The sequence below is a fragment of the Arachis hypogaea genome, chromosome 19 (genome assembly GCF_003086295.3).
Source record: "Arachis hypogaea cultivar Tifrunner chromosome 19, arahy.Tifrunner.gnm2.J5K5, whole genome shotgun sequence".
In the NCBI taxonomy this organism is placed as follows: domain Eukaryota; kingdom Viridiplantae; phylum Streptophyta; class Magnoliopsida; order Fabales; family Fabaceae; genus Arachis; species Arachis hypogaea.
The window spans coordinates 36,878,369-36,890,870 of NC_092054.1; the positions used below are offsets into that span (position 1 = coordinate 36,878,369).

A 12,502-nucleotide genomic window follows, 5' to 3' on the forward strand; every position below is an offset into this window, starting at 1 on the left:
GCACCCACTGTTGACTTTTGTGGGTGCAGTATATCTGCACTTACCATTGGTGCTAACAGCTTCGAGCTTAAGCCTCAACTAGTCACTTTGGTGCAACAGAACTGTCAGTTTCATGGACTCCCACAGGAGGACCCCAATAAGTTCATATCTGACTTCCTGCAAATCTGTGACACTATTAAGACGAATTCAGTGAACCCTGAGGTCTACAAGCTTATTCTCTTTCCTTTTGCTGTAAGGGGCAAAGCAAAGCTATGGCTGGATTCTCAGTCCAATGAGAGCTTGGACTCATGGGATAAGGTGGTTACTGGATTTCTGACCAAGTTCTTTTCATCCCAGAAGTTAAGCAAGCTTAGAGTGGAAGTCTATACCTTCAGACAGAAAGAGGGAGAATCCTTCTATGACGCTTGGGAGAGATACAAGCAGTTGATCAGGAGATGCCCTCTCAACATAATTTTAAAGTGGACCAGGCTGGAGATCTTTTATGATGGCCTCTCTGAGATGGCCAAGATGTCATTGGATCACTCTGCATGTGGTTCCTTACACATGAAGAAGACGCTTGAGGAGGCGAATGAGCTTATTGAGATGGTTTCCAACAACCAATACATGTACACTTCTGAGAGGAACCCTGTGAATATTGGAACTACTCAGAAGAGAGGAGTCATGGAAGTGGACACACCGGATTCCATTTTAGCACAGAATAAGCTCATGTCCCAATAGAAAAGCATGATCTCTCAGCACTTGACCAGGATGCAAGTTTCATCTATCAACACTCAAGATGCATCCCATGGAGGGGACATTGGTGATTTTGCTCAAACCACCATGGAAGAAGTGAATTACAAGGAAAATTCCTCTAGAAATCTCAATAATGATCCTTATGCAAATACTTTTAATCAGGGATGGAGGAATCACCCTAACTTTGGGTGGAGGGAGTAGCAGAGGCCTCAACAGGGCTTCAACAATAATTAGGGTAGAACCAATCAAAATAGGTTCAATAACAGACAGTTCTAACCATCTCAGCAGCGAATAGAGACGCCTAAACAAAGCCTCTCTGACTTAGCCATAATAGTCTCTGGTCTTTCCAAGACCACTCATAGCTTTATGCAAGAGACTCGGTCCTCAATTTGGAATTTGGGAATACAAGTGGGTCAGTTGAGCAGCAGGATACCTGAGAGACCTCCCAACATTCTTCCAAACAGCACAGAGATAAACCCAAGGAAAGAGTACAAGGCCCTCACCATGGGCAAGAAGGCCAAACCTAAGGTGGAGGATGTTGCTGAGGATTTGAAAGAGAAAGAGGCTCAAGAGGAGACTGGCAGTACACTCATACACGCCCCAGTGGTGATGAAGGAGCCTGAAGTACAACACTCTCTAAACGTGTAAAAGGAGACTGACGATAAGCAAATTGCTTAATTCTTGCCATTCTTTAAGATGTTACAAATCAATATTTCTTTTGCTGAGGTGTTGGAAAAGAAACCTCCCTATATGGCCTGTCTGAAAAGTGTATTCTCTAAGAAGAAGGCCCTGAGAGGAGATGAAACGGTGGTGCTAATCAAGGAGTGCAGTGCACTAGTACAAAAGAAGCTACCTCAGAAATTGCCAGATCCCTGAAGCTTCCTGATTCCCTACACTACAGGGACCATTAGATTTGAGAAGGCATTATGCGACTTTGGATTAAGTACAAATCTGATGCCTCTCTCTGTAATGAACAAGCTGGGAATCCAAGAGGCACAGCGCACAAAGATCTCACTGGAGATGACAGACAAGAAGTCCCTGAAAAGGGCATAAGAATTGGTGGAGAACGTTCTAGTGAAATTTGAAGACCTTTACCTCCCTACAGACTTCGTGATACTTGATACTGGAGAAGGAAAGGATGACTCCATCATCCTAGGAAGGTCATTCCTAGCTACCGGAAGAGCCTTGATTGGTGTTGAGAGAGGAGAGCTAGTTTTGAGGTTATGGGAGGATTCATATCCTGTTTAAGATTCCCAAACCTCAATCTCTCTCAGACAAAGGAGGTACTAGCATACAACACTTAGTGTTTCAACCTTCTCTCTCAGTAGAGAGCCATACAGAGCCCCCTGATATCAAACCTAAGTTTGGTGTTGGGCATTCACCACCCACCATTGAAGGAGGAGGCCCCAAGAAGAAAGTGCCCAAGGGCTGGAGGAACAAGAAGACTCCTACTAAAGACTTCTCACCTGGCATGAGAGTAGTCTTCAAGAGAAGTCCAATCATACCACACACTGTGAACCGGATCCTGTCTCTGGAGCATGTTGAACTAATTTGTGAGAGCACATGGAGGAAGTTCACAATGAGGGGTGAAGATCTAAGCCCCTATGAACCTCCGTAAAGGAGCTGTCTATCAAGCTAATGACGGTAAAGAAGCGCTTGTTAGGAGGCAATCCAACCATACGTATCTTATAGTTTACTTTCACTTTCTTTTTCTATTTTTGTTTATTTAAGTTTTATTTCATATTAAGTTATTTTCTATTTATTTTCATAGTTTTTCTCATTTTTCTAACGTTTGTTATCATGTATAGCACTCAGAACAGAAATAGAAAAGCACATTAGGGAAAACAACACACCCTGGAGGATGCCCCCTGCTGTCGTTGAACGCCAGTCAGGCGTTCAGCGCCCAGGGGAGAGTGAAAGCTTGGACGTTAAATGTCCAAAAGGGAGTAATTCAAGGCAAAATTTTGGTCCCCTTAGGGCATTCAACACCCATTCTTAGCGTTGAATGCCAGAAAAAAAGGAGGATCCCCTAGTGGTGTTTAATGCCAGTCCGGCGTTCAACGCCCAGAGGGGGAGGCAGCATGGTGAATTTGAATTTTGAACTCCTTTGGCCAATGGATAATACCCAACCACCAACCACTTCACCACTTACTTACTCTTATCCATTCTCAATCCTCTTTCACCCACTTTTTCATCCACATTCATCCATCCCATCACCCATCACTTCTCTTGATTCTCTCAACCCACCTTTAACTCCACCCAATTACCTCTCATCAATCCCATCCATCTCTCTTTCTAACAACCACATTCAAATTCAACTTTCCCACCCATTCATATCCCATAACTGAACTCACCCCACCCCCTTCTATAAATACCCCTTATTTCATCCACTTTCACCACACCTTCACTACTCTTCCCAACTCATATACTCATCACCATACACATTTCCTTTCTTCATTTTCCCCTTTCTTCACCCCAAAGGCCGAAGCCTATATCCCTTCCCCTTTATCTCCTTCTATTTTCTTTTCCTTTACTTATCTTATATTTCTATTTGCTCGGGGTTGAGCAAAGTTTTTAACTTTGGTGTTGGGCTCCGCTTTTTGCTTCTTATATCTTACCTCTATGGAACCAAAAATTGGATAGTCCTTGGTGCACGAAATTGTGATTATTCCGCACAACTAACCAGCAAGTGCACTGGGTCGTCCAAGTAATACCTTATGTGAGTAAGGGTCGATCCCACCGAGATTGTCAGCTTGAAGCAAGCTATGGTTATTTTGTAAATCTTAGTCAGGAGATTAATGATAATAGTGGTTATATTTATGAGAACAAATAACATGAAATAAATAGTACTTGTGATTCAGTAATGGGGAACAGGCTGAGGTTCCGGAGATGCTCTGTCGTCTGAATCTCTGCTTTCCTACTGTCTTCTTCTCCAAACACGCATGGCTTCCTTCAATGGCAAGCTGTATGATCCTCCCGGATGAAAACAAATCCATATGCACTGTCACCGCACGGCTAATCATCTGTCGGTTTTCGCTAGCGTTGGAATAGGACCATTGTTCTTTTGCACACTGTCACTGCGCCTAACATTCGCAAGTTTGAAGTTCATCACAGTCATCCCTTCCTGGATCCTACTCGGAATACCACAGACAAGGTTTAGACTTTTCAGATCCCAGGAATGCTGCCAATTGGTTCTAGCCTATACCACGAAGGTTCTAACCTCCGGACTTATTCCGTGGACTAGAAACCCAAGAGATACGCACTCAAGCTGTTGCCCAATGACTACGTTGAGCTCAGATAGAATGGAGTGGTTGTCAGGCATGCGTTCATAGGGTTGAGGATAATGATGAGTGTCACGGATCATCATATTCTCCATATTGAAGTACGAGTGAGTATCTTAGAATAGAATCAAGCGTGATTGAATAGAAAACAGTAGTAATTACATTAATCCATTGAAACACAGCAGAGCTCCTCACCCCCACCTATGGGGTTTAGAGACTTATGCCGTCAAAGGTACAATATGAAATGTAAAAAATGTCATAAGGTCCAAAATGAATCTCTAAAAGTAGTTTTTATACTAAACTAGTAACTTAGGTTTACAGAAAATGAGTAACTAAGTGCAGATAGTGCAAAATTCCACTTTTGGGACCCACTTGGTGTGTGCCTGGGCTGAGCTTTCAAGATTTCACCTTCATATGCCCAAAGTTGGCATTAAACGCCACCCTGGGTGCCAGAATGGGCGTTTAACGCTGAAAAAGGTGCCAGTTCTGGCGTTTTACGCCAGAAAGTTTTAGGCTGACTTTAGACGCCTATTTGGGCCATCAAATCTCGGGCAAAGTATGCACTATTATATATTGTTGGAAAATTCAGGATGTCTACTTTCGAATGTAATTGAAAGCACACAAATTGGACTCCTGTAGCTCGAGAAAATCCATTTCGAGTGCAGGAGGGTCAGAATCCAACAGCATCTGCAGTCATTTTTCAGCCTCTGAATCAGATTTTTGCTTAGATCCCTCAATTTCAGTCAGAAAATACCTAAAATTACAGAAAAATACATGAACTCATAGTAAAGTCTAGAAATGTAATTTTTGAATAAAAACTAATAAAATATAATAAAAAGTGACTAAAACATACTAAAAACTATGTAAAAACAATGCCAAAAAGGGTATAAATTATCCGCTCATCACAACACCAAACTTAAATTGTTGCTTGTCCCCAAGCAACTAAAGACAAAATAGGATAAAAAGAAGAGAATATACAATAAATTTCAAATATCAATGAAGCTCAGTTCGAATTAGATGAGTGGGACTTGTAGCCTTTTTGCTTCTGAACAGTTTTGGCATCTCACTTTATCCTTTGAAGTTCAGAATGATTGGCATCTATAGGAACTCAGGATTCAGATAGTGTTATTGATTCTCCTAGTTTAGTATGTTGATTCTTGAACACAGTTACTTTATGAGTCTTGGTCGTGACCCTAAGCACTTTGCTTTCCAGTATTACCACTGGATACATAAATGCCACAGACACATAACTGGGTGAACCTTTTCAGATTGTGACTCAACTTTGCTAGAGTCCCCAGTTAGAGGTGCCCAGAGCTCTTAAGCACACTCTTTTTGCTTTGGACCACGACTTTAACCACTCAATCTCAAGCTCTTCACTTGGACCTTCATGCCACAAGCACATGGTTAGGGACAGCTTGATTCAGTCGCTTAAGCCAGGATTTTATTTCTTTGGGGCCTCCTATCCATTAATGCTCAAAGCCTTGGATCCTCTTTACCCTTTCCTTTTAGTTTAAAGGGTTATTGGCTTTTTCTGCTTGCTTTCTCTTTTTCTTTTTTTTTTGCAAGCTTTGTATTCACTGCTTTTTCTTGCTTCAAGAATCAATTTTATGATTTTTCAGATTATCAATAACATTTCTCCTTTTTCATTATTCTTTCAAGAGCCAACAATTTTAACATTCATAAACAACAAATTCAAAAATATGCATTGTTCAAGCATTCATTCAGAAAACAAAAAGTATTGCCACCACATCAAAATAATTAGATTATTTTCAAGATATAGTTCGAAATTCATGTACTTCTTGTTCTTTTGCAAATAAAAACATTTTTCTTTTAAGAAAGGTGAGGGATTTATGGGATTATTCATAGCTTTAAGACATATACTCTAAACTTTATTGATCATGGAATAGAAATAAGACGTAAAATAATCATAAAAGCAGACAATTAATAATAAAAGAAAGGAAATTAAAGACATAAAAATAAATGACTCTAATACTAATGCTCATGTAACTCTTAAAATAGATCTCTCATGACAAAAGTTATCACAGAGTTAGGACTCAACAATCTACATTGGGAGAGGCATGTGCTCCTTCAATCTATAGGACGCCTGGCTCTTCAAGGGACATCTTCTAGCGCTTTAGTTCCTGTAGTTCACGCCCTTGCTTCTCTTGTTCTCTGAGCAGTTTGTAGAGCATGTTATTCTGATTCTACTGCTCTTCTTTGAGTTGATCCATAGATTCTTGCAGCTTGTTGACAGATGCTTCTAAGCGAGTCCAATAGTCAAATTGAGGAATTTCTGGGAGGAGCTCATGCGCCCTCCTCTTGATGAGGTTGTCTTGAACTTGAGGTCCATCCATCACCCTTTTGGTGATTGAGTGTTCGACTGGGATATACTCATCAACACCTATTTGTACTCCCACGTCTTTACATAACAGACTGATCAAGCTTGGGTAGGCCAATTTGGCTTCAGTGGATTCCTTGTTTGCAATTGTGTAAATTTCACAAGGAATTAATTGATGGACCTCCACTTCTTTTCCCAGCATAATACAGTGGATCATCACTGCTCTTTTGACAGTGACTTCAAAGCGGTTACTGGTGGGAAGTATGGATCACCCAATGAAATCCAGCCAGCCCCTAACAACTGGCTTGAGGTCTCCTCTCTTAAGTTGGTTTGGGATACCTTTTGAATTGGTTATCCACTTGGTTCCAGGGAGGCATATGTCCTCTAGAACTTGATCCAACTTTTTATCTTTAGCCATTATCCTGTTAAAGGATTCTGGATCATCCTGCAGTTGAGGAAGTTTGAGGACTTCTCTCACTTTGTTAAGATGGAAGTAGATAATCCTCCCTCTGACCATGGTTCGAAAAGTGTGGAAGGCAGTTCCCTCCATTCTTTGCTTATCTGTCAGCCATAGATTTGCATAGAATTCCTGGACCATGTTTCTTCCCACATTCATCTCAGGATTAGCTAGGATTTCCCAACCTCTGTTTCGAATCTTCTCTTGGATCTCCGGATATTCGTCTTCTTTCAGATCGAACTTGACTTCCGGGATCACTGATCTTCTGCCCACTATTTTAAAGTAATGATCTGCATGTTCTTTGGTGCAGAACCTCTCAAGCATCCATTGTGGTTTTGGATTGTTTTCTTTCTTGCTTCTTGGAGTGGTTTGTTTTCCTTTAGGGGCCATGATCTTGGTCAGTGACACGAAAAATCACACCAAACTTAGAGGTTTGCTTGAGGACAAGCAAAAGCACAGAAAGAAGATGAGTAGATAGAGAGAATGATTTGAATGATGGAGGAGGGATGATGGCCGAATGTATAAATAGAGGGGAGGGAGGGTATGGTTTTGAAAATTTAAAAAGAAGAAGATATGATTAAAGATACGATTGATAAAAGATAAACATGATATGCAAAAGAGAAGATTGTTTTCAAAATTTAAGAGATATGAAGAAGATATGAGCAAGTTAAATCTGAAATTTTTTTGTTTATGTATCTAAGAAATAAGAGATAATATGAATGAATTTAAAATATTTGAAAAGAAATTGGGAAGTTAAATGAGTTTTTGAAAAAGATTTGAAAAGAATTTGAAAGAGAATTAGAAGGAATTTATAAGATTATAAATTTTTGTTAATAGAAGTTAGAAATTGAATGTTTGTAATGTTTAGATGCAGAAAATTTTGAATTAAAACAAGAAAATTCAAAAAAAAATTGGGTTGAAAATGAAATTACCTCTCCCCTATCTGTTCTGGCGTTTAACGCCCATCTGGTGGCCATTTTGGGCGTTTAACGCCCAGCCAGGTACCCTGGCTGGCGTTAAACGCCAGAAATCCTTCTTCACTGAGCATTTTTCTAAATGCCCAGAATGCTACCAATTCTGGCGTTTAACGCCCAGAATGATACCTTTACTGGCGTTAAACACCTAGAATGGTAGCCATTCTGGCGTTTAACGCCCAGAGTACCTCTTTACTGGTGTTTTGACGCCAATGAGCTCATTTCCTCTGTGATTTCTCTGTTTTATGTCTTGAACCTCCATTTTCCTGACTTATTCACTAAAAATATATTAATTAACAAGGAAAAAAAATTAAAAAGACTTATCTAACTGTTACAAACATCTAATTATTGATAATGGCTAGGTTACCTCCCAGCAAGCACTTCTTTACTGTCTTTAGCTGGACTTTACTGAGCTTTTAACTTAGTCTCAACTTTGAGCATTCTTGCTCAAAATTTCCTTCAAGATAATGTTTGATTCTTTGTCCATTAACAATGAACTTTTTGTCAGAATAAATATCTTGAAGTTCTACATAGCCATATTGTGACACACTTGTAATCACATATGGGCCCCTCCACCGGGATTTTAATTTCCCGGAGAACAATCTGAGCCTTAAGTTAAACAGCAGGACCTTCTGTCCTGTCTCAAAGACTCTAGATGACAGCCTTTTGTCATGCCATATTTTTGCTTTCTCCTTATAAATTTTGGCATTTTCGAAAGCATTGAGTCTGAATTCTTCCAGCTCATTCAACTGGAGTAATCTCCTCTCTCCAGCTACCTTAGTATCAAGGTTTAGGAACCTGGTTGCCCAGTAGGCCTTGTGTTCCAGTTCCACTGGCAGATGACAGGCTTTTCCATACACAAGCTGGTATGGAGAGGTCCCTATAGGAGTCTTGAATGCTGTTCTGTATGCCCACAGAGCATCATCCAGACCTCTTGCCCAATCCTTTCTACGGGCATTTACAGTCCGCTCTAGGATTCGCTTTAGTTCACTATTTGAGACTTTAGCCTGCCATTTGTCTGTGGATAATATGGAGTTGCCACTTTATGGTTAATTCCATATCAGACCAGAGCAGAGTTAAGCTGTTTATTGCAGAAATGAGTAACTCCATCGCTGATCAGTATCCTAGGGACACCGAACCTACTGATATGCTTCTGGAGGAACTTCATCACTGTCTTAGTATCATTAGTGGGTGTTGCAATTGCCTCTACCCATTTAGATACATAGTCTACTACCACCAGAATATAAGTGTTTGAATATGATGGTGGGAAAGGCCCCATGAAATCAATACCCCATACATCAAACAACTCAATCTCTAAGATTCCTTGTTGAGGCATGGCATAACCATGAGGCAAATTACCAGCTCTCTGGCAACTGTCACAATTACGTACAAATTCTCGGGAGTCTCTATAGAGAGTAAGCCAGTAGAAGCCACACTGGTGAACCTTGGTGGCTGTTCGCTCACCTCCGAAATGTCCTCTATATTGTGATCCATGGCAATGCCATAGGATTTTTTGTGCCTCTTCTCTAGGTACACATCTATGGATCATTCCGTCTGCACACCTCTTAAAGAGATATGGTTCATCCCACAAGTAGTATTTTGCATCAGAAATCAATTTTTTCGTTTGTACCTTGCTGTACCCCTTGGGTATGAATTTCACAGCTTTATAGTTTGCAATGTCTGCAAACCATGGTACTTCCTGAATGACAAAGAGTTGCTCATCCGGAAAGGTTTCAGAGATCTCAGTAGGAGGGAGGGACGCTCCTGCTATTGATTCTAATCTGGATAAGTGATCTGCTACTTCGTTCTCTGTCCCTTTTCTGTCTCTAATTTCTATATCAAACTCTTGCAGAAGCAACACCCATCTTATGAGTCTGGGTTTTGAATCCTACTTTATGAGGAGATATTTTAGAGCAGCATGGTCACTGTACACAACCACTTTTGATCCTACTAAATAAGATCTGAATTTGTCAATGGCATAAACCACTACAAGTAACTCCTTTTCTGTAGTTGTGTAATTCTTCTGTGCATCATTTAAAACACGGCTAGCATAATAAATGACATGCAGAAGCTTGTTATGCCTCTGTCCCAATACTGCACTAATGGCATGGTCACTGGCATCACACATTAGTTCAAATGGTAATGTCCAGTCTGGTGCAGAAATAACTGGTGCTGTGACTAGCTTAGCTTTCAGAGTTTCAAATGCCTGCAGACACTCTGTGTCAAAGACAAATGGTGTGTCAGCAGCTAGCAGATTGCTCAGGGATTTTGCAATTTTTGAAAAATCCTTTATAAACCTCCTATAGAATCCTGCATGCCCCAGAAAGCTTCTGATTCCCTTAATATTGGCAGGTGGTGGTAATTTTTCAATTACCTCTACCTTAGCTTGATCCACCTCTATTCCTTTGTTCGAAATTTTGTGCCCAGGACAATTCCTTCAGTCACCATAAAGTGACATTTTTCCCAGTTTAAAACCAGGTTAGTCTCTTGGCACCATTTTAGAACAAGTGCTAGATGGTCAAGGCAGGAGCTGAATGAGTCTCCAAATACTAAGAAGTCATCCATGAAGACTTCCAGAAACTTCTCTACCATATCATAGAATATAGAGAGCATGCACCTCTGAAAGGTTGCAGGTGCATTGCACAGACCAAATGGCATCCTTCTGTAGGCAAATACTCCAGATGGACATGTGAATGCTGTTTTCTCTTAGTCTTGAGGGTCTACTGCAATTTGGTTGTAACCTGAATAACCATCCAAAAAGTAGTAGTATTCATGACCTGCTAATCTCTCTAGCATCTGGTCTATGAATGGTAAAGGAAAATGATCCTTCCTGGTGGCTGTATTAAGCCTTCTGTAGTCAATACACATATGCCACCCTGTAACTGTTCTTGTATGAACCAGTTCATTCTTTTCATTATGAACCACTGTCATGCCTCCCTTCTTGGGGACAACTTGGACAGGGCTCACCCAGGGGCTATCAGAAATAGAATAAATAATCCTAGCCTCCAGTAACTTAGTGACCTCTTTCTGCACCACCTCCTTCATGGCTAGTTTTAGCCGCCTCTGTGGTTGAACCACTGGCTTAGCATCATCCTCCAATAGGATCTTGTGCATGCATCTTGCTGGGCTAATACCCTTAAGATCACTTATGGACCATCCAAAAGTTGTCTTGTATGTCCTTAGCACCTGAATTAGTGCTTTCTCTTCCTGTGGATTTAAAGCAGAGCTTATGATCACCGAAAAAGTGTCACCTTCTGCCAAAAATGCATATTTCAGGGATGGTGATAGTGGTTTGAGCTCGGGTTTAGGAGGCTTATCCTCTTCCTGAGGAATTTTCAGAGGTTCTTCTATTCTCTCTGGTTCCTCCAGATCAGGCTGAACATCTTTAAAAATGTCCTCTAGCTCTGATTTGAGACTCTCAGTCATATTGACCACTTCCACCAAGGAGTCAATAACATCTACGCTTAGGCAGTCTTTTGGTGTGTCTGGATGCTGCATAGCTTTAACAGCATTCAACTTAAACTCATCCTCATTGACTCTCAGGGTTATCTCTCCTCTTTGGACGTCAATGAGTGTTCGTCCAGTTGCTAGGAAAGGTCTTCCTAGAATGAGAGTTGCACTCTTGTGCTCCTCCATTTCCAGCACTACAAAGTCAGTAGGAAAGGCAAATGGCCCAACCTTGACAATCATGTCCTCAATTATGCCTGATTGGATTTTAATGGAGCCATCATCAAGTTGGAGGCATATCTGGGTTGGTTTAACTTCATCAGTCAAGCCAAGCTTTTTGATAGTGGATGCAGGTATTAGGTTGATACTTACCCCAAGGTCACACAGAGCTGTCTTGGTACAAGCATCCTCTAATGTGCATGGTATCATAAAGCTTCCGGGATCTTTAAGCTTCTCTGGTAAGCTTTTCAGAATAACTGCACTGCATTCTTCAGTGAGAAAAACTTTTTCAGTTTCTCTTCAATCTTCTTATGACTTAAGATTTCTTTCATGAAGTTAGCATAAGAGGGTATTTGCTCAAGTGCCTCTGCAAACGGAATCTTTATTTCAAGAGTCCTGAGGTAGTCTGCAAAGCAGGCAAATTGTTTATCTTATTCCGCTTGGCAGAGTTTCTGAGGATAAGGCATCTTGGCTTTATATTTTTCAACCTTGGTTGCTGCAGGTTTAATTCCTGCAGAAGTGGTTGGAGAAGCCTGCTTAAGGGGGTTGTTATCAGCACTTGCAAGTGTCTGACCCCTTTGTGGCGTTTGAACGCTAGAATTGCGGGCTGCATAGGAGTTTAACGCCAGATTGCCACCCTTTTCTGGCGTTTGGACGCCAGAACTGGCCATCCCTTGGGCGTTTAACGCCACTTTTTCACCCTTTTCTGGCATTTGAATGCCAGAATCATTCCTCTCTTGGCTCTTACTATCCTCAGACGGATTTTGGGCAGTGGTTTGGTTATCCTTTGTCAGTTGTTCCTTTCTTGGCTTCTTGCTACCTTGGATTGATACATTCAGTATTTTTTCACTCCTTAATTGAACAGCTTGCCATTCTTCTGTTATCTGTTTAGATAGCTGCTGTCTTGTCTGATCCAATTATGCTTCCATATTTTGGTTAGCATTTTTAGTGTCTTGGAGCATCTCTTTGAATTTTGCAAACTGTTTTGTTATAATAAGTAATTGCTGATTGAGTTCAGCAACTTGTTCTTGAGGACTAAGTTCAGTGGATACTG

General features: G+C 40.8%; 1 non-coding gene across 1 annotated transcript; it reads right to left on the reverse strand.

Moving 5' to 3' along the window:
- Window positions 1–345: 345 nt before the first annotated feature.
- Window positions 346–454, reverse strand: LOC112782132 (small nucleolar RNA R71). Its single transcript, XR_003192870.1, has one exon. It is a non-coding gene; the product is annotated as a small nucleolar RNA R71 (small nucleolar RNA).
- Between the last annotated feature and the right edge of the window lie 12,048 nt (window positions 455–12,502).